Here is a 26,255-nt window from a genome sequence, read left to right as displayed (position 1 = left end):
CCTGAAGGAGTTACTCCACCCCCATTATCCAGCCCAGACACTGAGGTCCTTCTCCGAGGGCCTTCTGGCGGTTCCCTCACTGCGAGAAGCCAAGTTACAGGGAACCAGGCAGAGGGCCTTCTCGGTAGTGGCACCAGCCCTGTGGAACACCTTCCCAGCAGGGCAATAAACAACTACAGTGTTACCTCAGGTTACATATGCTTCAGGTTACATACGCTTCAGGTTACAGACTCCGCTAACCCAGAAATAGTGCTTCAGGTTAAGAACTTTGCTTTAGGATGAGAACAGAAATCGTGCTCCGGTGGCGCAGCGGCAGCAGGAGGCCCCATTAGCTAAAGTGGTGCTTCAGGTTAAGAACAGTTTCAGGTTAAGAATTGACCTTTAGAATGAATTAAGTACTTAACCTGAGGTACCACTGTATTTTATTTTTGAAAGACAACTGAAGGCGGCCCTGTTTAGGGAAGTTTTTAATGTCTGACGCTGTATTGTTTTTAATATTCGGTTGGAAGCCGCCCAGAGTGGCTGGGGAAACCCAGCCAGACGGGCGGGGTATCAATAATAAATTATTATTATTATGTGAGCCTGGCTTTCCTACCTCCAAAACCTGAATCTACATCCCTGCTCTTGAGCTGAAAGGTGCTCTCCCATAGGAAGCTTGCGGAAATCCCTAGTAAGACCATCTCCGCCCTGCGGCGGACAATCACGCAGGAGGAAGAAGGGAAGGGGAGGGAGGAGGAAGAAAGCAAGCTCAACTACGTAAGGTGACTGTCCTTGTCATGCAGTCGTGTAGCCCCATCCACGCAGATTCACCCACCAGCTCCCACACCAAGCAGCAGAGAGGTGGCCAGCAAAAGGCAAAGGTTGTCCCAGAAAGGTTTTGAAGGAGGCAGTGGGCTTTAAGGCCCGGGAGGCAAAGGCAGGGACAGGATTATCTGTGTCAGGCCCCGTGTGCTGCGGCTTTTCCTGCCGGAGTTTCTCAAGGCTGCTTTGGTGTGGGAAGAAGCTCAGTCTTGGCTGTCTTCCCTGCCCCTCACACCACCGCCTTTCCCTCGCCACCTTCTCAGAGTCCCCTCGGCAAGGAGGCCAGCGCACCTCCCTCGAGGGCTTATCTTTTCCTCCCTCGGCAAAAACAAATTAATAGGAGGGGGTTGCGTCGTATGAGTCAGGCACAAACAATGGGGGACCACAAATTAGAAGCAGGGAGGTTCTCCACGACAAGGCACCAATCCCCGTGATGGAAGGGGTACTTTGCTAATTTGGAGCATCTGAGAAGCTTTAGGAGCAACGCAGCAGGAGGCCAGAGATGAGGAGGAGCAGCTGCACAGAGTGCAGGGAATGAAGGAAGATTCCCTGCCTTGAGACAGAGGACACAAGGGGATAAGGAAAGCCCTGCTGGATCAGGCTGAAGTCCAGCATCCTGTTCTGACAGCGGCCGATAAGGTGGCTGCATGGGAAGTCCGCAAGCAGGGGAACCAGGCGCAACAGCCACTCTCCCCACCTGTGATTCCCGACGACTGGTGCGCAGAGACATGCTCCCACCGACATCATGGCTAGCAGCAAGGACCCGATAGCCTGGTCCTCTCTGAATGTGGCGCTAAGGATGGTCTACACAAGATCCCCTGAAATCCTACGAAACCATCGCAGAGTAGCACACCTGCCTTCAAATGCCCCATCTGCATTCAAAGCAGGATCATAGCTCTTTAAAACAATCATGGCTTCCCCAGGGAGAATCCAGGGAGCTGCAGTCTGTTATGGGTTTGCTGAGAGACCTCACTACAGTGGTACCTCGGGTTACAGACGCTTCAGGTTACAGATTCCGCTAACCCAGAAATAGTACCTCAGGTTAAGAACTTTGCTTCAGGATGAAAACGTGGCGGCAGCGGGAGGCCCCATTAGCTAAAGTGGTCCCTCAGGTTAAGAAACAGTTTCAGGTTAAAAACGGACCTCCAGGACGAATTAAGTTCTTAACCCAAGGTACCACTGTATCCCCCTCAAAGAACTACAATTCCCTGGACTGGTTTAACAATCAAACCCTCTTCCCAGTGATCCCCGGGAGTTGTAGCTCAGTGAGGGCAATATTTATTAATTGCTTTATTTATTAAATTTATATACCGTCGTTTCGTCAAAAGATCGCAGGGCAGTCATTCCCAAGATAAAAAACACAAGATAAAAACCACAAATAAATAGTTAAAAGAAAAACAACAAAACAATAGCTCTCCCCCCCCCCCTTCACAAACACACTTAAAAGGCCATAGAACGTTAATCAGACAAAGCGAATGATTGAAGAAGAACGTTTTTCGCCTGGTGCCTAAACATATAAAAGCAAGATGCCAGCTGAACCTCCCGGGGCAGAGGATTCCACAAATGGGGAGCCACCACAGAAAAGGCCCTGCTCTCATAGAATCATAGAATCATAGAGTTGGAAGAGACCACAAGGGCCATCGAGTCCAACCCCCTGCCAAGCAGGAAACACCATCAGAGCACTCCTGACATATGGTTGTCAAGCCTCTGCTTAAAGACCTCCAAAGAAGGAGACTCCACCACACTCCTTGGCAGCAAATTCCACTGTCAAACAGCTCTTACTGTCAGGAAGTTCTTCCTAATCTTTAGGTGGAATCTTCTTTCTTGTAGTTTGGAACCATTGCTCCGTGTCCGCTTCTCTGGAGCAGCAGAAAACAACCTTTCTCCCTCCTCTATGTGACATCCTTTTATATATTTGAACATGGCTATCATATCACCCCTTAACCTCCTCTTCTCCAGGCTAAACATGCCCAGCTCCCTTAGCCGTTCCTCATAAGGCATCGTTTCCAGGCCTTTGACCATTTTGGTTGCCCTCCTCTGGACACGTTCCAGTTTGTCAGTGTCCTTCTTGAACTGTGGTGCCCAGAACTGGACACAGTACTCCAGGTGAGGTCTGACCAGAGCAGAATACAGTGGCACTATTACTTCCCTTGATCTAGATGCTATACTCCTATTGATGCAGCCCAGAATTGCATTGGCTTTTTTAGCTGCCGCGTCACACTGTTGGCTCATGTCAAGTTTGTGGTCAACCAAGACTCCTAGATCCTTTTCACATGTACTGCTCTCAAGCCAGGTGTCACCCATCTTGTATTTGTGCCTCTCATTTTTTTTGCCCAAGTGCAATTCTTTACATTTCTCCCTGTTAAAATTCATCTTGTTTGTTTTGGCCCAGTTCTCTAATCTGTCAAGGTCGTTTTGAAGTGTGATCCTGTCCTCTGGGGTGTTAGCCACCCCTCCCAGTTTGGTGTCATCTGCAAATTTGATCAGGATGCCCTTGAGTCCATCATCCAAGTCGTTGATAAAGATGTTGAATAAGACCGGGCTCTCGTATTGCTAGATTCCAGACCTCTTGTGGAGGAGGCATACGAAGAAGGGCTTCAGATTATGAGCCCAGAGCCCAGATTGGTTCATATGGGGAGAAGCAGACCTTGAGGTGTTAGGGGTCTCCTAACAATTCTTAACACCCTTAACAAACTACAGTTCCTAGGAATTTTTTTTTGGGGGGGGGTGGAGCCACAACTTTAAAAGTGGTATGATACTCTTTAAAATGTTTAGCGCAGATGGGACCGAAATACCTGAAACTGACTTGGGAGTCGGTTTACGTATTCAACACGGGAGTAAGTCCCATGAAAACGTGACAGGATTTACTTCTGAGTAGGCATGCATAGAATTATACTGCTAGCCTCAGTCTGGAGTGTAAGGAGAGCTAACTCCTAGCAATAATAATAATTACCATCATTAGCAGGGTTATCTGAAGATTTGTAGGATGAAATTGCGACGTATTTAGGTTGAGTAATATAATATTTTAGGTAATGTTATAACAAGGACAGGAAACGAAGCTAATTGTAAAGATGTAAAGTTTAATTTTGTAAACCATCAGATGGGAGGAAGGGAAGTCATTAGGCTTTGTTGAGCCAATGAGTTAAAAAATAAGAGGGTACGATGTTACGTAATGTGATTATACGTAAAACCAATAAAAATCACACACACACACACATATATATATATGAGAATAGTAATGCTAATAATTTTATTACTTATACCCCGCCCATTTAGCTGGATTTCCCCAGCCACTCTGGGCAGCTTCCAGCAAAAAATAAAAAAGTAATAAAACATCAAACATTAAAAACTTCCTGAGAGTAGCCTGTATTTGTTTGGGATCAGAACTGTTTTGGATAAGGATTGTGCTGTAAACCCAGTACAGCTTCGGCCAGCTTCATGCTCTCCCCAAATGTTTTGAACGACAAGTCCCATCAACCCAAGCTGACTGGCCCCCAGTTGCAACAGCTGGAGGATGATGGGAGTTGTAGTCCACAAACACCTGAAGAGAGCATGAAGTTGTTGAAGGCAGGTCCAGTATGCTACGTGTGCTTATTTCTGCACCTCCATCATCTCTGCTCCAGCTGAACATTTGTGAAGGGGCAGATTATCACAACGACACCGCAGATATTTGTTCTCTGAAGAAACCTTCTCTTGAACTCTCCACGAACCTTTCCCTTGGCGAAAGAGAGAGCAGAAAACAGCAAACGGGATACGGCTGTTTTTTCGCCTGGGGGCATGAGTGTCATTTTTTTGGGGGGGGGAGACAACCCCACACACAAGCACAAATGTGCCTTTCCCTGCATGTTCAGACCACATGCCCTTATACCTCAGGAGAACCCATGTCTCTGTTGGTTAGGCATCCTGAAACGTTTACATTTCATTGCGAAATTTATTGCAAAGAGGTTTTTGAACCTGCGCTGTCAATCTTCTCTCCCGCCCCCCCCCCCTCCAAGAAATCTCTTTTTCACCGGAATGACAATCCTGGCAAAAGGGCCAGCCATCTCCTGAGGTAAAAGAAGGGAAGGGAGAGTTCTGTGTGTGGGCGACAGGAGCTCAGCGAGAGGGACTAAGCTGTAGGGAAATGACATTCCGTGGGAGAAAGTGACATTAGGTTCCAGATGTTGCCAGGCTGCTGAATTAACAGATGTGTCATTAAAAAGGACTAAAGCCTCTGTGTGACGCATTTTAACCCCATCCTAATAGGGCGAGGATTAAAAGCCCAGTTTGGCAGAAAGGGCAGAGGAAAGGCGGCGGGGGGGGGGGGAGAGACAATATGGGAAGTGAAAGGGAGGAAGAGCACAGCTCACTAAGACTTGGGGGGGGGGGTACTTGGATTGGAGAGTGCCCTGATGTGACCTTCCTTCAGTAATAATCACAGCGTCTTTCTTGACTAGTTTGAGCCCAGCACTGCCAAGGAGGACACAGATCAGCTGGGAAGAGCGTGGTGCTGATTGTGCCAAGTCCGCAGGTTCGATCCCCCTATGGGACATTCCTGCATTGCAAGGGGGGTTGGACTAGATGATCCTCAGGGTCCCTTCCAACTCTACAATTCTATGAACTCCATCAAAAACAGTGCTTATTTAATAGCAGTGGTATCTTCTCTCCCCACCCCTTTCGTTTTATTTGTGCACAGGCTGTTGATCTTAGAATCACGGAATTATACAATTGGAAGGGACCCTGAGATTCATTTAGTCCAACAGTCTGCAATGCAGGAATAATAATAATAGTAGTAATAGTAATAATTTATACCCCACCCATCTGGCTGGGTTTCCCCAGCCACTCTGGGCAGCTCCCAACACAATATTAAAAACACAATAAAACATCAAACATTAAAAACTTCCCTAAAGAGGGCTGCCTTCAGGTGTCTTCTAAAAGTCAGATAGTTGTTTATTTCCTTGACATCTGATGGGAGGGAGTTCCACAGGGCGGGCGACACTACCAAGAAGGCCCTCTGCCTGGTTCCCTGTACTTCTCACAGTGAAGGAACCTTCCGAAGGCCCTCAGGGCTGGACCTCAGTGTCTGGGCTGAACGATGGGGGTGGAGAAGCTCCTTCAGGTATACTGGGCTGAGGCTGTTTAGGGCTTTAAAGGTCAGCACCAAGACGTTGAATTGTGCTTGGAAACATACTGGGAGCCAGTAAAGATCCCTTAGGACATACTGGGAAACATACTGGGAGCCAATGTATGCAGCTGTACCTTACAGGGATCGATCCTGCAACCTTGGCGTTATCAGCACCACGCTCTAACCAACTGAGCTATCTGGCTGATGAAGCATAGGATTCCTGTGAAGCATACTGGGCGACCTCCAAGCCAGCCCCAACCTCACAGGGTTGTTGTGAGTGTAAGCGCAGGGTGCGTGAGAACCATTTGCATTGCATTGCGTGAGAACTTTGCATTCCTTATAGGAAAGTTCTTAACAGAGGAAGCGGCTTTATCCTGAATCAAACCACCAATCCATTTCATATAATCATAGAGTTGGAAGGGACCACGAGTGGCAGAGGCTATCCAGGATTTCAGAAAGGTGGGGAGGCATTTCCAAGCTTACCCGGAGATGCCAGGGATTAAACCTGGAACCTTTGGCATGCAAAGCATATGCCCTACCACTGACCTATGGCCCTTTCCCAGAAATAAATAAGACAACAAATGGGGGCTGGATAACAAATCCCTGTCAAGCGGCAGGGATACAGGAGCCTGGAATCTCTCCTGATGTTTATCGCTGGACTCTAACCCCCATCTGTGGGGAAGAGGGACCACTCAGAAGAATATCTCACACCCCTTTGTTGCCCAACTGCTGTACAACAGCCCTGCAGTGCTGCCAGCTGAGTCCTACCATGTGGCAGCGGGGAAACTGGGGACATCCAAAGAATTGGTAAATCCTGGGATCCCAGATGAGCACACCTCCTGCTTCCGGTCAACCCCTTGCAATTGACACAGAGCCCTCTGCTTCTCCCCTAGGACAGGCTAATTCCTGGCTTTACCTACCATAGCCGTGGTCTTAAGACCCCCCAAAGTGATGTGGACACCTAGGGATTCTCGAATCCCGAGGGTGGAAATCACACACACCTATTCCACAAGTCTAATTGGAAAACTTTACTAGGGATATGTTAGGAAGAGGGCAATTGGTTGGAAGAATGGCAGATGAAGGTGATGGACTATATGGAATTGGCGGAAATGACCCGCAGGATTCGAGACCAGGGAGAAGAGTCAGTGGAGGAAGATTGGAAGAAATTTAAAGACTATTTACAGAGATATTGTAAAATTAAGGGATTTTAGAATAATGTTGGATTGGAACTAAGTGGTTTCTAGCTGTGATGGGTTAAAAGAATATGAAAAAAATGGGTTTATATAAGTAAAAATCTAAGATTGTAATAATTTAAGAATAAGATCTGGGTAGTAAAAAGAGGGAAATAAATTGTTGAATTAATAATCTGATTTGGAATACAAAAAAGGGTGGTATGAGGAGGTCCGAGAAACAAGCAAATGAAAAATAAGGAGATGGAAAGATTGATTGTTTTTAACAATTTTTGTTTGATATTTTTTCTTTTTTCTGTTTTTTCCCCCATTTTTTGTAATGTAAAATCCTTAATAAAAATTATTATTAAAAAAAAGGAAGAGGGCAATTGGGTCCAACGTAAACTTTCAAAGCAAAAAGAGCCCAGTGACTCCAAAACCTGACTACTTAGAATCGTAAAATTGTAGGGATGCTGAGGGTCACCTGGTCCAACCCCTGGAAATGCAGGAATCTCAACTAGATCATCCATGACAGGTGGCCAAACAAAGCCACTTCTGCCTAAGGAGGCGGGTGGAGGCCAGTCCCATGCAATTGGGGGATTCCCGGCCGCGTCACTCCCTAGCCGGCCAATTGGCTGGCTCGGGGGCGTGGCCTGCCCTCTTTGCCGCCCACCAGCTGTTCCTGGTTCTCGCCTACCTCGTAGCAAATCGTCACAACTTTCTGGGTATTGGCGGTTAGGCACTGGTATTGTTCTGTAGATGGAAGAGGGGAGGTAGCGCCATCACCTTCCCCACATATGGAAGGGTAGTCCGATAAAGGATTCCGGGGGCGTGGCCCTGTCCGAAGCCTAAGGAGGTGAGGGCCTAAGGCGCGCCCCCTATCGTTGACCCCGGGGGAGTTCCTAGTTGATGTGCATCAGCAGGACTCCCCCTACTGGTGGTTAACCCTTCCGGGACTTCAAGCAGATGGGCTGGAGTCGGATCTAGTCGGTTAGGACCCCTGCCTAAGCCAATACCGCTCATCACCTGTAACCAATAATGCTGTGGCCTTTTTTAGCCCATTAACCTTAATAATTGTGTCATGTGCCATTATTTCCACCTGGGGGGGGGTCGGGAACTCGCCACGCAACCTCTGCCTAAAAAACCCCCAAAGAAGAATAATCCACCCCCTCTCGTGGGAGTCTGTTCTACTGTCCAGCATCTTCCTGGCGGTTAGTGTGAACCTCCTTTCTTGTAACTTGAAGCCATTGGTTTTGGGTTTCTGGAGGAAAAAACAAGCTTGCTTCATCCTCCATGAGACAGCCCTTCAGATACTTGACAATGGCCATTGTATCTCCTCCCAGTCTCTAGCCTACTCACTTCTAGGCTAGTAAAGTAAAGGTAAAGGTACCCCTGCCCGTACGGGCCAGTCTTGACAGACTCTGGGGTTGTGCGCCCATCTCACTTAAGAGGCCAGGGGCCAGCGCTGTCCGGAGACACTTCCGGGTCACGTGGCCAGCGTGACAAAGCTGCATCTGGCGAGCCAGAGCCGCACACGGAAACGCCGTTTACCTTCCCGCTGGTAAGCGGTCCCTATTTATCTACTTGCACCCGGAGGTGCTTTCGAACTGCTAGGTTGGCAGGCGCTGGGACCGAGCAGCGGGAGCGCACCCCGCCGCAGGGATTCGAACCGCCGACCTTTCGATCGGCAAGTCCTAGGCGCTGAGGCTTTAACCCACAGCGCCACCTGCGTCCCCACTTCTAGGCTACTTACTAGCAACACAATGGTCTATGTCTACTTGTGAGTAGGCAGCAAAAGTGGCCAGCCTCTGTCCAGTTGGTCTAGAAGATCTGACCCAGGTCCCTGATGATGATTTTATTTTATTTATTCAATTTGTGACGTGGGTGGCACTGTGGGTTAAACCACAGAGCCTAGGACTTGTCAATCAGAAGGTCGGTGGCTCGAATCCCCGCGACGGGGTGAGCTCCCGTTGCTCGTTCCCTGCTCCTGCCAACCTAGCAGTTTTAAAGCACATTAAAGTGCAAGTAGATAAATAGGTACCACTCCGGCGGGAAGGTAAACGGCGTTTCTGTGCGCTGCTCTGGTTCGCCAGAAGCGGCTTAGTCATGCTGGCCACATGGCCCGGAAGCTGTACGCCAGCTCCCTCGGCTAATAAAGCAAGATGAGCGCCGCAACCCCAGAGTCGGTCACGACTGGACCTAATGATCAGGGGTCCCTTTACCTTTACCTATACCGTCCTATACCCATAGATCTCAGGGCAGACACAACATTCATGATGACAGAGAGAGTGAAAGCTTCAAGAGCATCACACCTTTTAAAGGCTGTCTCCCCTTTCCTAGAGCGGGAGACCCATGGCTCTTTCTGACCAATGAGAGCCATGGTCTGGGCGCCAGGTAGCATCTCAGGTGGGAACTTAAATACCCCTTTCACATTTTAATAGAACAGGAAGGAGATATGTGACAGTCCAGCCCAGCATGCATCACCAGCTGCAAGGGATTATGGGAGCTGTAGTCCAGCCACATCTGGAGGGGCACACACATTTCCCACTGGGGATGAGTAAAGGCAGTGTGATTGACCCAGGGAGCGGCAGCTTAAAGGCAAAGAGAGAAGCAAGCAGCACGGTTCCTAGAAGTGAATCTGTGCGTCAGCTGCAGCGCCAGGACATGAAGGGAGCAATTAAGGGGAGAGGCAGACTTATTTGGAGAATGATTGCTTTGCCTTGAGCCACCAAGGACTCAGGAGCAAAATGCTGTGCTTTTGTTTTCATTCTCTCCCTGCTTCTCTTCTCACCGTGCTGTCATAGAACGAAGCGTCAAAGCTGATGCTGAACAAATGAGGAATAAGCAAGCAATAAGCCACAAGGGCCGGGGTGGAGGGGAAGCACAAAAGCAGTGCAGTCTGGAGGAATGCAAGAACGTGGCAGGCAGCCATGCTGCTGGCAGCCGAGTGCGGCCTTCTGATGACTGTTCCTGGCTGCTGATACCCTAAAAAGGCTCCTGTGGCGTTAGTGGCCACATGACAGGATGAGGTTCAGCAGGTAAGGCCTGGCTTCTACTGCCCTGGTGCAATACCAAGAGGGGAAAGCAGTTATCACCATTCAAGCTTCCTCAACCTTCCTGATTAGGAGCTCCCTTGGAGGCCAAGCAGTGCCCATCGCCCAGGATGTTCCACCTCCTCTATCAGAGGAAGGAGGCCTCTGAACGCCCGTTGCTGGGGGAATCACAAACAAGGAGAGTGGCTGCTGCACCCTGGTCCTTCCGGCGGCTTCCCATTGGCCTCTGGCTGGCCACTGTAATGTCAGGGACTGGTTGGACGTAGAGGAATGGTCCAGCTAGGGAACCCCCAAGGGAAGAAGGAGACTGGTGGAGACTGGTTGGGGGATAGGGATGAGGGGTCAGGGGGAGAAGACTGGGAGGAGGAGGAGGTGTCAAAAGATGAGAGATAACAGGGCTTTGTGAGCAGGGGGAGTCTGTGGCAGAGAGGAGTCCAGAACCAGAGGCAGAAGCAGGAGAGGAGGGAGATTGCCAAGAGGCAAGAGATGAGTCTGGCTAGTGAAGAGTCACAGGTATCTGTCTCCCTATCCTGCTGCAACAAGCTCCCCTCCCCGCCTCATCTCCCAGAACCAGGAGAGGCATGAAGAGGGCAGAGGAGAAACTAACGTCATGCAGGCGCAGTCTCAGATTGCTTGGGGAAAACACTGGATTGGAGGGGACAGGCAATTGTGGGGAGGAGGGGACCTTCAGTCTCAGCATGGGGGCAAAATCTGCCAGAGATGAGTTGTTGTGCTCATTAGGCCCAACAATCCTGTGCAGATCCTATGGTGGTACAGTCCACTCTGACACCTCAGGACTATACCAGCTCATTTCTGCTGCATGTGGGAACCAGGGCTTGCAGTCAAAACTTTTTCACAGAGGAGTCCTATTAAAATTAATGGCTCTGACTAACTTGGCCATTTTAGTGGGCCCACCCTGAGTAAAAGTTTGCTGAATACCACCCCAAGTCTTATGTTCCCCAACTAAAAGGATGAGATTAGATGGAAAGGAAGACAGAGAACCTGGGGAAGAGGTGACTACAGCATAGGTTACAGTTTTTCTCACTAAAGGTGCCAACTGATTTGGGGGCGCATGACCAGCCTAGACTGCTCCCAGAGGCTTCAGCCTGATGCGCAGACAGCAGTAGTGCAACATGGGGATAAATGCCACTGCCCCCTAGGAGGAGGAGGAGGAGGAGAAGAAGAAGAAGAAGAAGAAGAAGAAGAAGAAGAAGAAGAAGAAGAAGAAGAAGAAGAGGAGGAGTTTGGATTTGATATCTCACTTTATCACAACCCGAAGGAGTCTCCAAGCGGCTAACATTCTCCTTTCCCTTCTTTCCCCACAACAAATACTCTGTGAGGTGAGTGGGGCTGAGAGACTTCAGAGAAGTGTGACTGGCCCAAGGTCACCCAGCAGCTGCATGTGGAGGAGCGGGGAAGCGAACCCGGTTCCCCAGATTACGAGTCCACCGCTCTTAACCATTACACCACACTGGCTCCTAAAATCTGCACGCACCTCTGATGGCTATTGGTGGCACAGCTGCAGAGGCTGCCGGGAAAGCTGGCAGCCCTGTAATGTTCCCCAGAGACACACGATGAGCTGCACCTGTTGAAACGGCTGCTTTTGCACAACTACGAAGAAAAAGAGCTTTGTCCTCTTTTGTATCAGGTCATCCAGTCCGGCCGTCCTTGCTAGGACATTTCCCTCCCGAAAGCAAAACCTCCAAATAACATACTGTAGGGCAGTATAAATGACGGCTATTAAGGTATTCCAAGCGTAGACCTCGGCTTTTCCCAACATGCAGAATATAGATCCACCCACCCGCAAGGCTACCTGGCAGGCGAGCACAGTATATACAGCAGCAATGTGTAATGATCTGGAGCCCCTCCAGGGTAGAATAACCTAGAAGCAAGGGAATGCTGCCTTGCAACCAAGTCAGGCTGCTCTAAATCAGTTCCTGACTCTCCGTCCTGCACACCTGATAATCTTCCTCTGGTTGTGCTCAGCCCAGCTTTCCCCATAACCAACAGGCATCAACGACTATGTGGGAGTGTGTTTGCGCATGCTAGGAACCTTTAATACTTGGGACTCTCACCAAACAGCAATTCCCAGGATTCTTTGGGGCAAGCCGTGATAAGTTAAAACGTGGAACTGAAAGCAAAAATACATTTATTATGAAGATATGCCCTCCCTTGGGGCCAAACTAAGAGACTGGCAGGGCACGTGGCCCTGAGATGTCACTTCAGTGCTGCTAACACAGTGGTCTGACTTCACCCCTGAAGGCGCACTCCATTGTCTCTTGAGACAGACAGATGCCAACAATTATAACAGTGACTTAATGTTCACAAAGGTAACCCAGAGATGGGGAACCTTTTTGAGCCTTCTGAGCAACTTTCCAGGGGCCACATGCCAGCGGTGGGCGGGGCCAGAGGCCAGGAAAATTAGGAAGTAAAGAGACTGAAGGTACATTCTTTCACCTTTGGTGGACATGCCCATGGATTAAGACTTTCTGGGAGATGATCTATAATTAAATGAAAAAGGTATTTAAATATACCTTCCTGAAGAAACCAGAGGCCTTTTCTCCTGGGCATGGTCGGCCAATTGGTGCCAAAGAAGGATAGAACTTTCTTTATGTATGCTACAACAGCAGCAAGAATACTTATTGCAAAGTACTGGAAGACACAAGATCTACCCACCAGGGAAGAATGGCAGATGAAGGTGATGGACTACACGGAACTGGCGGAAATGACTGGCAGAATCCGAGACAAGGGAGAAGAGTCGGTGGAGGAAGATTGGAAGAAATTTAAAGACTATTTACAGGAACATTGTAAAATTAATGAATGTTAGAAGGATGTTGGATTGAAGTTATGTGGTTTTAGCAGAAATGTTATAAAGGAGAAAAACAGACTGTTAATTGGTGAAAGGAGGGAAAGTAAAGTTACATTATATTAAGATAAATTACAGGACAAAAATTGGAAAAGATGGAAAGGATTTGCTGAAATAGTTAACTGAACTAGAATACAAAAAAGGGAGGTGTGAGGAGGTCAAGGAAACAAGCAAATGAATGATAAGTTATGGGAAGATTCGCTGTGTTTTTTAATGGATTTTATTTTTCTGTTTTCTTCTTTTTCTTCTTTTTCTTTTTTCTTTTCCTTATTGTGATGTGTTGTTTTGTTTTTGTTTAATATGGTGTTTTTACTTTTTCTTTTTGTAACCTTTAAAACTTTAATAAATATTATTTTTTTAAAAAAAGGAAAATTAGGAAGGTGTGAAGCAAGGCTGCTGAGTGGCTATAGCCAGGTAGGGGGGTGTGGCAGGGGGAGAGACCTCAGGGTCCAGACAGAGAGGCCTGGAGGGATGCGTTTTGTCCCAAGTTCTCCCTGCCTATGTCACTGGTGCACTGGATAGAGCAGGCCTGTACAATCCATGACCTGTTAAGGCAGGCATGGCCAAACTTGGCCCTCCAGCTGTTTTGGGACTACAGTTCCCATCATCCCTGACCACTGGTCCTGTTAGCTAAGGGTGATGGGAGTTGTAGTCCCAAAACAACTGGTGGCCCAAGTTTGGCCATGCTTGTGCTAAGGTAACTGCAACTCACAAGCCACAAACGGGGGTCCACCCAGGGCTTGAGGAGTTCCCTGTTTTCGTCACCCATCTGGAACTGCCAAAGAAACCAAATAAACCAAGGGGAAGTGGAGAGTTATTAAGCATCTGGCGGGGAAACCTGCATGGCTGGTGGGGCTGCATTCAGCTCGGTGGATCACCAGCTATGTCAGCCGAAGATGCCCAGGTTTCAAATGAAAAACTGGGTAGAGATGTTGCCTCGCTTGCATTTTTCTGGATGCACCTGGTGTTTTATTCTTAGGATGTGTTCAAGGTTTCGTTAGAAGGGAAGATCATGACCTTGGTTCAATTTATTCAGTGGCTTCGAAAATATCCACAGCAAATATTTGAAAGGACACAAATCTACCTAATGTGATGGAGTGGATGCATAGATTTGAGTAATGTAGCTGCAATGGACGAAATATCTAGTTATGTGAAGGGAAGCTAATATACCTTAGAAGCAGTCATTTTGGAAGTAAATGCATTTATTTATGGGTTGAATTTTTTAAAATGGAAAATTCAGAGCAAGTATATATTGCATCTTAACAACGCACCTGCTGCTGTTGAGAAAACACTTGCTTTGTTGTAATTATGATGAATGGTTTATGTAGTCTTTGGGTCATTTTGGCTTTGGCTTTTTTTATAATGCTGTTTCGTTTTTTTACCTAACAAGAGCCATCGCCAATAAAAATGACATCAGAAATAAAAAGGGATGGGGTTTGGCATTGGGAAGCAATAGTGATGGGTGGAAAGCCTGGAGGCCAACAGTAGGTGGCACTAGATAGGCAGATTCAACTAATGTTGTCCCTGCCGGCTTCTACCAGGGGCAACACGATGACAAAGGAAGAGGAAGCTGACATCCAGTGCCACCTTCTGGGCTGGATGCAAGTAAGAAGGCAAGCAAATAGAGGCTGGCCGAGGGCAGACTTGGTGAGCCATTCCCCCAATGGAATATCCACCACCAGGAAGAAGTGTTTTTATACCATCTTCTGCCACAGGCCCATTAAGTGAGCTCGGCTGTCAACAAGGATAAAGCACAATGCACATTGAAAAGCACTTTGGGTGCGGGTGTGTGGCCGGGGAAGACAATCTAAAACGCTATATAAAAAAGCTGTATCAGTGCAATTTGTTGTATACCAGCCCTGTATACCTGAAGGAGCATCTCCACCTCCAGCCCGGACACGGAAGTCCACCTCTGAGGGCCTTCTGGCAGTTCCCTCATTGTGAGAAGTGAGTTTACAAGGGAACCAGGCAAAGGGCCTTCTCGATAGTGGCGCCCGCCCTGTGGAACGCTCTTCCATCCGATGTCAAGGAAATAGACAACTATCTGACTTTTAGAAGACATCTGAAGGCAGGCCTGTATAGGAAATTTTTAACAGTTGATGTTTTACTGTTTGATGTATGAATTTGTTGGAAGTGGCCCAAAGTGACTGAGGCAACCCAGTCAGATGGGAGGCAGATAAATATAAATTATTGTTAGTAGCAGTACAGTGGTACCTCAGGTTAAGAACTTAATTCATTCTGGAGGTCCATTCTTAACCTGAAACTGTTCTTAACCTGAGGTACCACTTTAGCTAATGGGGCCTCCCACTGCCGCCGCGCGATTTCTGGTCTCATCCTGAAGCAAAGTTCTTAACCCGAGGTACTATTTCTGGGTTAGCGGAGTCTGTAACCTGAAGAGTCTGTAACCTGAAGGGTCTGTAACCCGAGGTTCCGCTGTACTGCTATAACTGCCACCAGAAAGGTAGCCGTGTTGGTCTGCCATAGTCAAAAAAAAAAAAAAATCCTTCCAGTAGCACCTTAAAGACCAACTAAGTCAGTTCTTGGTATGAGCTTTCGTGTGCATGCACACTGAAGAAGTATCTGAAGAAGTGTGCATGCACACGAAAGCTCATACCAAGAACTGACTTAGTTGGTCTTTAAGGTGCTACTGGAAGGATTTTTTTTTGTTTGTTTTGCCACCAGAAAGCCAGTCGCTGTCGACAAAACCTGAGCTGAGCTCTGAACAGAAATCTGGAACTCCTTGCTTTACGGGGGAGACTTATCTATCTCTTTGTTGGTTGAGACACCTTCCTGGAAGAAGTATTGGTTTTAACTCAGGGGAGGTGGAGGGGTTGGGACCGCGGAATCTGCAACACAGCAATTCCAGGCAATAATCTCTCTCCCCCCCCCAAACACTCCTCCTCCTTCTCTCTCCCCTCCTGTTCTTGCTGCAGCTGCCCTGCTCTGCCAGCTTCCCTGCTGGATCCCCAGGGAGAATCTACATCTTTTGCCCCCCCCTTCCCACATCCGCCACCAACCTTCTTGTCAGGCCTGCTACTGAGAAGAAAATACAGGAAAGGGGCTCCTGGAGGCTTTGTTTTGTTTTGCTTTTTTTGCTAAGCCAGTGTTCCTGCGTTGGGCTGTGGTGCCAGTTCCTGTAAGCTGCCGATTCCCCTTCCCAGATCCCTTCTCCAAAAGGTATGATCGACCACCGCCTGCCTAAAGGTAAAGTGCACAGAAACGCCATTTACCTTCCCACCGGAGCGGTACCTATTTATCTACTTGCACTTTGAGGTGCTTTCGAACTGCTAGGTTGGCAGGAGCAGGGACTGAGCAACGGGAGCTCACCCCGTCGCAGGGATTCAAACCGCTGACCTTTGATTGGCAAGTCCTAGGCTCTGTGGTTTAACCCACAGCGCCACCCGCGTCCTACCACCGCCTGCCTACCTGACTGAAATTGGGCATGCAGCGCTCTGACACAGGGGCCAGTGAAACAGTGCCCGCCTGAGCACAGCGTTGCAAAACCAAAGCCAACCACCAGAAAGCTACGCTAGAAGAGCTTTGCTCAGGCTCTCATCCCTCTCTCTTCCACCCGTCCTCTGAGGTCCACCTGCCGGCTGTGTTCATCTAAGTCTTTCAAGGCTTCTGCTGCAGAGGAGGCTGCCTGACCTCCCTACATACCTGCAATGAAACAGTCCTCTTAGGAAAAAATGCAACAAAGGAAACCCCTTTGCTGATATGACTCACCGGCTGCTCCTAATCTGCTCTGAAGCAGCACACTCCTTTGATTACCAAGTGCTGGGAACAAGGGACTGAGGCCGAGACAGAGCAGGTGCTTGGCATGTAGAAGGCCCCCACTTTGAGCCCTAGCATTTCTAGGGAAAGGCCTGTGTCTGAAACTCTTTGCTTTCAGTGTGTAGAAGTGTGGTGTAGTGGTTAAGAGTGGTAGTCTTGTAATCTGGTGAACCGGGTTCGCGTCTCCGCTCCTCCACATGCAGCTGCTGGGTGACCTTGGGCCGGTCACACTTCTCTGAAGTCTCTCAGCCCCACTCACCTCACAGTGCTTGTTGTGGGGGAGGAAGGGAAAGGAGAATGTTAGCCGCTTGGAGACTCCTTCGGGTAATGAGAAAGCGGGATATCAAATCCAAATTCTTCTTCTTCTTCAGTCTACTCAGATGAAAGAGCTTTCCATCTATTCGATATATGATTTCTACCCCAGTGGGGAGTTTCCCTTCGACAATCTTCACAGAAGCTTACGGAAAACGTGGCCTATGGCTCCATATCCAAAAAACCAAAGTGCTGCACCAACAAGCACAAAACAACCCTTCTGTGGCGCCACAAATCCAACTTAATGGTGTAAAGCTGGAAAGTGTTGATCAGTTTTCCTACCTGGGCAGTTATCTTTCCACAAGGGCCAACGTCCACCATGGCCTGAGCTCTGCAAGTGCAGCTTTCTCCTGATTGAAGTGCTGAGTGTTTGAGAACTGGGACATTCAAAGGGGAACCAAAATGCTTGTTTACAAAGCTATTGCACCACCAACTTTACTCTACGCTTGTGAATCATGGACCACTTATAAACGCCATCTCCAACTCCTTGAAAGATTCCATCAATGGTGTCTCTGAAAAATGTTACACATCATTTGGGAAGACAGGCAAATGAATGCCAGTGTACTGGAAGAAGGACAGATCACCAGAGTCAAAGCAATGGTTCTTCAACATCAATTCATTGGACTGGTCATGTTGTTCAGATGCCTGATTATTGTCTTCCAAAGCAACTACTCTATTCCAAACATAAAAATGGAAAGCGTATTATTGCTGGTGGTCAACAAAAAAGGTTTAAAGATTGTCTCAAGGCAAATCTTTTAAAAAAGACTCCCTTAATGAAAATCTAAAAAATGTAGTATAAACACTGACAGCTGGGAAACAGTGGCCTGCGAGTGCCCCAGTTGGAGAACAGCCTTTACCAAAGGTGTCATGGGCTTTGAAGACACTCGAACTCAGGATGCAAGGGAGAAATGTGCTAAGAGGAAGGCACACTTGGCAAATCCACACTATGAGCAACTCTCGCCTGGAAACCTATGTCCCCACTGTAGAAGGATGTGTGGATCCAGAATTGGCCTGCATAATCACTCACAGACTGACTGTTAAGACTGTGTTCATGGTAGACGATCTTACTCAGCTACGAGTGATCGTCAAAGAAGAAGAAGAAGAAGAAGAAGAAGAAGAAGAAGAAGAAGAAGAAGAAGAAGAAGAAGAAGAGGCAAAAGGCTTCCCAAATGACAGGGTTGCTGTATGTTTATTGCATTTATACCCTACCTTGTCTTCCAAGGAGCTCAAGGTGCCATACATGGTTCGCTCCCTCATCATTCAACCCCTACAACAACCTTGTGAGGTAGGTTAAGCTGAGAGGCAGTGACTGGCCCAAGGTCACCTAGAGAGCTCATGAGCAATAACAGGTCACCCAGCGAGCTTCATGGCCGAGCGGGGATTTGAACCCTGGTCTCCCAGGTCCTAGCCCAACACTCTAACCCAGTGTTTCCCAACCTTGTGCCTCCAGATGTTTTTGGCCTACAACTCCCATCATCCCTAGCTAGCAAGACCAGTGGTCAGGGATGATGGGAGTTGTAGGCCAAAAACATCTGGAGGCACAAGGTTGGGAAACACTGCTCTAACCAATACACCACACTGGCTCTGAACAAGCTGGAGCCCCAGCACCTGAGTAGCTTCCCAGCTATCTAAATGCATCAGCCACATTTCCCCCTGCCAAGGTGTATGATGGTGTGAATTTGCCTGCGGTTAACACCCAGCTCCTCCTTCAGCCCCTCTGGCTGCTTCCTCTGCCAACACCTGCTACGCCGATGCATTTGTCCCAAATGGCTCACAATTAAAGATGACAAGCACCATCTGCGGAGGAAGAGGCAAGGGGAAGGAAGATTCAAGCGTGCACAGCCTCCTTGAAGACTCTCGCCTTGGGTTCCCTGACTGATTACTCTGGGGAGACTCAGACAGTAGAGGCTGGTTCCTCCTGGGGCTGATAGGGCGGGAGGCCGGGAGGCCAACAGTAGGGGGAGCCATAGCCAATTACTACTACTGAGGCTGGGCGTGAGTCTCCAAAGAATAACACTGAAGGCCAGCCCATGCAAACTGGAGTCCTCATAAGGGAGCTGGTCCTAAAGGAAGAACTGTGAGGGGAGAGACTTCATCAGGCTAGGCCTCCTTCCACCTGCCTTGCCCACCCTCTAGTCTCTGCTTCTCATTTTGTATTGCATTATTTTATGTACTGTGGCTTGCTGTTGTTTTATTGACTATAGTTTAGAAATCATTTATTGTAACTGTTGAGTGGATTTCTGTTTAACTTTTATATGTTACAGTGGTACCTCGGGTTACAGACGCTTCAGGTTACAGACTCCACTAACCCAGAAATAGTACCTTGGGTTAAGAACTTTGCTTCTGGATGAGAATGGAAATCGCGCGACGGCAGTGCAGTGGTAGCAAGAGGCCCCATTAGCTAAAGTGGTGCTTCAGGTTAAGAACAGTTTCAGGTTAAGAACAGACCTCCAGAATGAATTAAGTTCTTAACCCAAGGTATGACTGTATTATTATTATTTAATACTATTCTAAAGATTGTTGAATGTTACTTTTTTGATGTAGGTTGCCTATTTTAAAGTTACGTTTAATTATCACATTTTTGTATTGCATTAGATTGTTTATAAGATGTACATTTTTTGTTTCTTCAGCTTGTAAACAGTAGAAAGACGGTATACAAATTAAAAATGGTGATGGTGGTGATGAACTAATCCTGCTTCTGACTCCATTTCCCTCCTTGCCGAGTTCTACAAAGGCAAGACCAAAGAGGAGGTTGACAGCCCATGCCACCCACAAAGTTAGTCATCTGTAAGGAGGGCTAGTCAGGGGCAGATGGAGCTTATTGCCCCACTTGCCCTAATGGACCAGCCAGCACTGGACTCAAAACTTTGGGGTGAGCTTGGAGCACAGTCATCCATCCACCTGATTATTATGATTATTTTTCCTCCTTCCTGGAACACGTCACGGTGGCTGGTTTTAGAATAGGGAGAATTTTGTAAAGAAGAAGAAGGGAAAAACCCACATTCTGTGGTTCTGAGTTACTGGGGTTTCCAGCAGGGCAGATGGCTGGTCTTTTTCGGTTTGGAATAACAGGAGCATGTTCTCTCCTAATTAGATCCCACTTCCTGGGGGGTGCGGGGGGGGGAGGCAGTGCCTCTTAAGCTGGAGTTTTCTGGGAAGCCCTAATTAGAGCCTTCGCTGATTTGTTAGCCCCTAATTAGACGGCGAAGACTTAAAGTGTTTCCAAACAGAGACGTTGTCTTCTCGGGTTGAGACTGCACTCAACCCTGAGATGCCTGTTCTTCGGCTCTAGTGTGAATGGCCTTGAACTCGCTCGAAACTGCTTCTAGCTCCCCTTTGCTAGAACTAGGCTTCGAAGCAGACTCCTTTATTTCTCGTTTCCATCTAAGGACAGGCACTGTTTACAACACAAACCCTCTTGCCTATCCTAGGAAAGGAAGGGGAGAAATGCAAGCCTTACTTTAACCTAAATACGCCAACTCTTTGCGCTCTCCATATTCACAGTGCCCAGATCTCTCTTAGAGGGTGGTGCCCCTTTGTTTTCAACCCCCTGCAAGGCAGGAGTCACTGCTAAAGTATCCATGACAGATAGCCATCCAACCTCTGTTTAAAAAATGAAGGAGAGTCCACCACCTTCCGAGGGAGTCTGTTCCACTGCCAAACAGCTTGTAGCATCAGAAAGGCCTTCCTGGTGTTTAGTCAGAATCTCTTGTCTGCAATTTGAATCCATTGGTTCGGGTCCTACCCTCCAGAGCAGGTGAAAACAAGCTTGTTCCACCTTCCATGCAACAGCCCTTTAGACATTTGAAGATGGCTAAAAAGCAGAGACATCACCTTGCCAACAAAGGTCTGTATAGTTCAAGCTATGGTTTTCCCAGGAGTGATGTATGGAAGTGAGAGCTGGACCATAAAGAAGGCTGATAGCCGAAGAATCGATGCTTTTGAATTATGGTGCTGGAGGAGACTCTTGAGAGTCCCATGGACTGCAAGAAGATCAAACCTATCCATTCTTAAGGAAATCAGCCCTGAGTGCTCACTGGAAGGACAGATCCTAAAACTGAGGCTCCAATACTTTGGCCACCTCATGAGAAGAGAAGACTCCCTGGAAAAGACCCTGATGTTGGGAAAGATGGAGGGCATAAGGAGAAGGGGACGACAGAGGACGAGATGGCTGGACAGTGTTCTCGAAGCTACCAGCATGAGCCTGACCAAATTGTGGGAGGCAGTGGAAGACAGGAGCGCCTGGTGTGCTCTGGTCCATGGGGTCACAGAGAGTCAGACATGACTAAATGACTCAACAACAAAAATCATATCTCCTCTGGCTGTGCACAGCTAGCCAAAGTGGCTACTAATCACTGATAGCCTTGTTCTTTGTGAATTTGTCTGGTTGTGTGTTTTTTTTTAAGCCATCCAAGTTGGTGGCCATCACTACATCATCAGGGAGCAGATTCCATACTTCAACTATGCACTGTGTGATAGCTCAGTCCGTAGAGCATGAGGCTTTTGATCGTGGGTCGTGGGTTTGAGCCCCACGTTGGACAAAAGGAATCCTGCATTGCAGGGAGTTGGACTAAATGACCCTCGCGGTTCCTTCCAACTCCACAATTCTTTGAAGAAGTGCTTTCTTTTGTCTGTCTTGACTTTTCCAACATTCAGCTTCATTGTAGAAAGCCTTTCTCACTGGGCTGGGACACTGCAGGGCCCAGCAGCCACTAGTGACTGGGAAGCCGGGGAGCGGGTGAGATAGGAGACTTAATATCTAAGACCATCCCTTTGCCCCCCACCATCTCTCATGCAGCCAACACACTCAGTTTCCAGACCCCAACTGATGCTGAGCTATATGGTTAGAAGTCCTTTCATCGTGGAGAAGAAAACAGAGCTGACCATCTCTCTGCCTCTCTCAATATACTGACCGCAGAGCTTTTGTGTTGTGAAGGTTCAGCGGTTGGATTTGGTTACAATGCAGGAAGGAACTAGCCAGGAGAGGCTGTGGCAAGAACAACACAACAAAGGAACAGAGAAGAACGCAAAGGCAGAATAGTAAAGGTAAAGGGACCCCTGACTGATAAGTCCAGTCGCGAACGACTCTGGGGTTGCGGCGCTCATCTCGCTCTATAGGCCGAGGAGCTGGTGTTTGTCCACGGACAGTTTTTTCTGGGTCATGTGGCCAGCATGACTAAGGAGCTTCTGGGGAGCCAGAACAGCGCATTGAATGCCATTTACCTTCCCGCCAGAGTGGTACCTATTTATCTACTTGCACTTTGACATGCTTTCAAACTGCTAGGTGGGCAGGAGCTGGGACTCAACAACAGGAGCTCACCCAGTCGCAGGGATTCGAACCGCCGACCTTCTGATCGGCAAGTCCTAGGCTCTGTGGTTTAACCCACAGCGCCATCCGCGTCCAAAAGCCAGAATAGTGAGCTGCAAACCTCACGCTTCCTTGTCCCTCACTATGAACGAAGGCAAATGTTTCCTTAAATTGCATCTTGTGATGGGATTTTAAATGTAAGCTGCTTTGGGAGCCAATGTTGGAAAACAAGGGGAGTATAACTATAGCAAATATAATAAATAAATAATCTGGCAGAGCAGAATGAGGATCCTCTAGCTTGGCTGGCCTCAAGCCATTCCCTCTTTCTTTCTCTCTATAGCGCAGTGACCCCTGCAAATGCAATTGGCAGGGACCATCACCTCCCACAGTTCCTAGTTTTCTTCCTTTGAAGAGGGGGAAGTTTCCAGACCTCATGATACACCTGGAACATGCAGAAAAGGTACATCTAGGAAACACCTAGGAAAGGTACTAGCTATGATTAGTTAGTTGTTCCTCAGTTGCAGCCTCCAAACTGGTTCCTTTATTTGTCTGCTAATTCTCATTTACCAATACAGGCCTGATAATTAAGTCCAGTCACAAATGACTCTGGGGTTGCGGCGCTCATCTCACTTTACAGGCTGAGGAAGCCGGCATTTGTCCATAGACAGTTTTTCTGGGTCATGTGGCCAGCATGATTAAGCCGCTTCTGGAGAAACCAGAGCAGTGCACGAAAATGCTGTTTACCTTCCCGCCGGAGAGGTATCTATTTATCTACTCGCACTGGCGTGATTTCGAACTGCTAGGTTGGCAGGGACCAAGCAACGGGAGCTCACCCCGTTGTGGGGATTCGAACCATCAACCTACCTTCTGATCGGCAAGCCCTAGGCTCAGTGGTTTAGACCACAGTGCTACCTGCATCCCTACTAATACAGTCAGCTACCCATTTATGCAGGGCTTACGTTCCAAGGCACCAGGCGCATATGTGGAATTGTGTATCATTGAAGCACCCATTGGAAAATCCTGCAGACACCCTTTAAACCTCTGGTAAACCTTTAAAAAACCACCAGCACTTACCTGATGCCCAACTCTCTCGCACAACCTCCTTCCTCAAACTCCAACACACCACGGGCCTCAAAGGCTCTTGGGATTGCAATGGCAAAGGCTATGGCAGGGGTAGGCAAACTAAGGCCCGGGGACCGGATGTGGCCCAATCACCTTCTCAATCCGGCCTGTGGACGTTCCGGGAATCAGTGTGTTTTTACACGAGTAGAATGTGTCCTTTTACTTAAACTGCATCTCTGGGTTATTTGTGGGACCTGCCTGGTGTTTTTACATGAGTGGAATGTGTCCTTTTATTTATTTGTGAGGCACAGGAATTCGTTCATATTTTTTTTCAAAATACAGTCCGGCCCACCACATGGTCTGAGGAAGGTGGACCGGCCCATGGCTGGAAAAGCTTGCTGACTCCTGGGCTATGGAATTGCTAGGCACTGTTTTCATGCCTTTTCAGACTTTTCTGTGCTCTTCTGAGGATGTTTCGGCAATTTTTAAATTTTTTAAAATTTTAAGATTTTTTAAATTTTAAAAATTTTAAAAACACCAGGCTTGGTGTGATGCACATTTACAAGTTGTGCGCATATTGAATATGTGTACATGGGCTGTTGCCTGTATACCTCTCCTCCTATTATTTGTTGGATGGGGTGGGTGGGTGGGGGGAGGAATCATTCCAGTTTCTGTAGTTTCTCAAATACTGATCTCGGAATAAAAATAAACACAACTCTCTGGTGAGCCACTTTTCTTGAAGGTCTGCTTTTAGAATAAAGCAAGCGGTCGGGCAGGCAAAATCTTCAACCCCATCTGTCCATTTTCCCCCTGGGTAACCAGAGGGCAGGGGGCAACTGGGGGGGGGGGAAATCATTAATTTTATTTTGGGGAAAACTTTATTTTTTCACAAACAAACCGGTTTTTCTTGAAGGTTCACCCACATATATTACAATGGTACTTAATTAAGTACTTAATTCGTTCCGGAGGTCTGTTCTTAACCTGAAACTGTACTTAACCTGAAGCACCACTTTAGCTAATGGGGCCTCCTGCTGTCGCCGCGCCACCAAAGCACAATTTCTGTTCTCATCCTGAAGCAAAGTTCTTAACCTGAAGCACTATTTCTGGGTTAGCGGAGTCTGTAACCTGAAGCGTATGTAACCTGTAGCGTATGAAACCTGAGGTACCACTGTACTTTGTTTAAGACACCTGAGCAGCCTTATACTGGAATGCATATAATTGGTGCAGAATGTGAAAAGGATCAACATTTTGTCTCCGCTGTCCACCAACTTGAACTGTCCCATTCCTTAACCTGATGTGCGCTGATGTTTGTGCTTTGTGTGGTCATTTCCACAGCCAGATTACCCTGCCCCGGCCGTGTCTCCATTTATGCATCCTCTTGAATGGGCTACACAAATTCTCAACCTCCACTATGCTAAGGCTGTGCTTGCTTCCTGATTTAGCTAGATGATGAACTGATAAATCAATTAAATCAGCCCTGTTTAGTTGATTAATTCATTGTAAATAGAACAGAGCTTTGCGAAACGGTTGTTTGGAGCCTCTGGCATTATTGCAAACAATCTGGGCTCCAGCGTTTCCCAGTTCAGATTAAGGCACTCGGGTCAGGTAACGCGCTCAAGAGAAGAACATCCCGCCACCTTTCCGTTCACAAATAAATAAATAAATTGACTGTGTTACCTAGCCAAGAAAAAATGCTACCTTTGATAAATAAAGCCTCCGTTGTAAAACTGTTTTATGAACCACCACTGGCTCATTAGTCCATCAGTTAGCTAGAACAAGACTGTTAATGGGCCAAACACAGCTTTTATCTGCTGAAAATTCCACTCCTGCCACTGCCATCCTTATACCACCTCCGTGGCTCTCCAAGCTGCAGCCTTTTCTGCTCCTTCTGTGCTCTGCTAATTCTTTGGCAGCTGAATCAAGCCGTTTCCACTCAGTAGTGTCTTATTCTTGACTCTCCACTACAATGGTTAGGGAACGGTGCTGTTGGTTTGTGGGTAGAATCGACTGAAGGAATCTGGCAAGGATCCATGGAGGTGGGGAAGGGTTACATACTATCTGCTATGCCAAGTGCTGCTTGGGAGTAGAATGCCCTTATCTGGAAACTTGGCCGTGCTGTAACCCTTTCCTGCCCACCAAGGACAAGGCATCTAGGTTTGCCATGTTGAGAGCACCAACCTGGGGTCACCTCTCTTCTCGGGGCCTCCAGTCTCATTGCCAGACCAAGCCTCTCATTGCATGATCACAGAATAGCAGAGTTGGAAGGGTCCCCCAAGAGTCATCTAGTCCAACCCCCCGACAGTGCAGGACAATTGTGATACTGCCTTAAGAAGGGTTTGCAGGGACTGCAGTGTGGGATTTCCACTACATCAGGGATGGAGAACGTGGACAGCCCTCCAGATGCTGCTGACTTCCAATCCCCTCTTAGCCCCAGACAGCACAGCCAGTGGTCAGGCCTGATGGGAGTTGTAGTCCGAAAACATCTGGAGGGCCACAGAGCTTCCCCCATATCTGAGCTATACAAAACAGCAGCCAAGGGAGGAGACAGGGAGGGACACTGTTCTAGAACCTTTGATATCCATGGAAGTGGTGGATATGTTCCATCAATACCCTTAGATACTTTTATTTATTCATATTTATAAGAATATTTATGAACCACCAGCTCATTAAATAAAATATCAAGATAAATACATTAAAACCATCTAAACATAATAATGCCATGCCTTCAAACATTGTCCGTCCCCCCCCCCCGGCCATATCTAGTACAAAGGGAAAAGCAGCTGGTCAACTGCTTCCCCGCCTGCGT

At 47.8% G+C, this 26,255-nt stretch overlaps 2 protein-coding genes across 3 annotated transcripts in view; both read right to left on the bottom strand.

Moving 5' to 3' along the window:
- Positions 1 to 26,255, bottom strand: part of LHFPL4 (LHFPL tetraspan subfamily member 4) — a 57,896-nt gene that overhangs the window by 28,672 nt on the left and 2,969 nt on the right. The gene's annotated exons all lie outside the window — the stretch shown is intronic.
- The window catches only part of CAMK1 (calcium/calmodulin dependent protein kinase I), a 289,871-nt gene continuing 272,495 nt past the window's right edge, over positions 8,880 to 26,255 (bottom strand). Inside the window, exon 13 of the mRNA XM_083725013.1 lies at positions 8,880 to 8,889. The gene's annotated coding sequence lies outside the window, so the exon portion shown is untranslated. The remainder of the gene's footprint in view (positions 8,890 to 26,255) is intronic.

Source organism: Podarcis gaigeae (assembly GCF_964106915.1).
Source record: "Podarcis gaigeae genome assembly, chromosome: 2".
Taxonomy (NCBI): Eukaryota; Metazoa; Chordata; class Lepidosauria; order Squamata; family Lacertidae; genus Podarcis; species Podarcis gaigeae.
The sequence above is the reverse complement of the archived record's forward strand: the minus strand, read 5'-3'. Positions and strand labels throughout refer to the sequence as shown.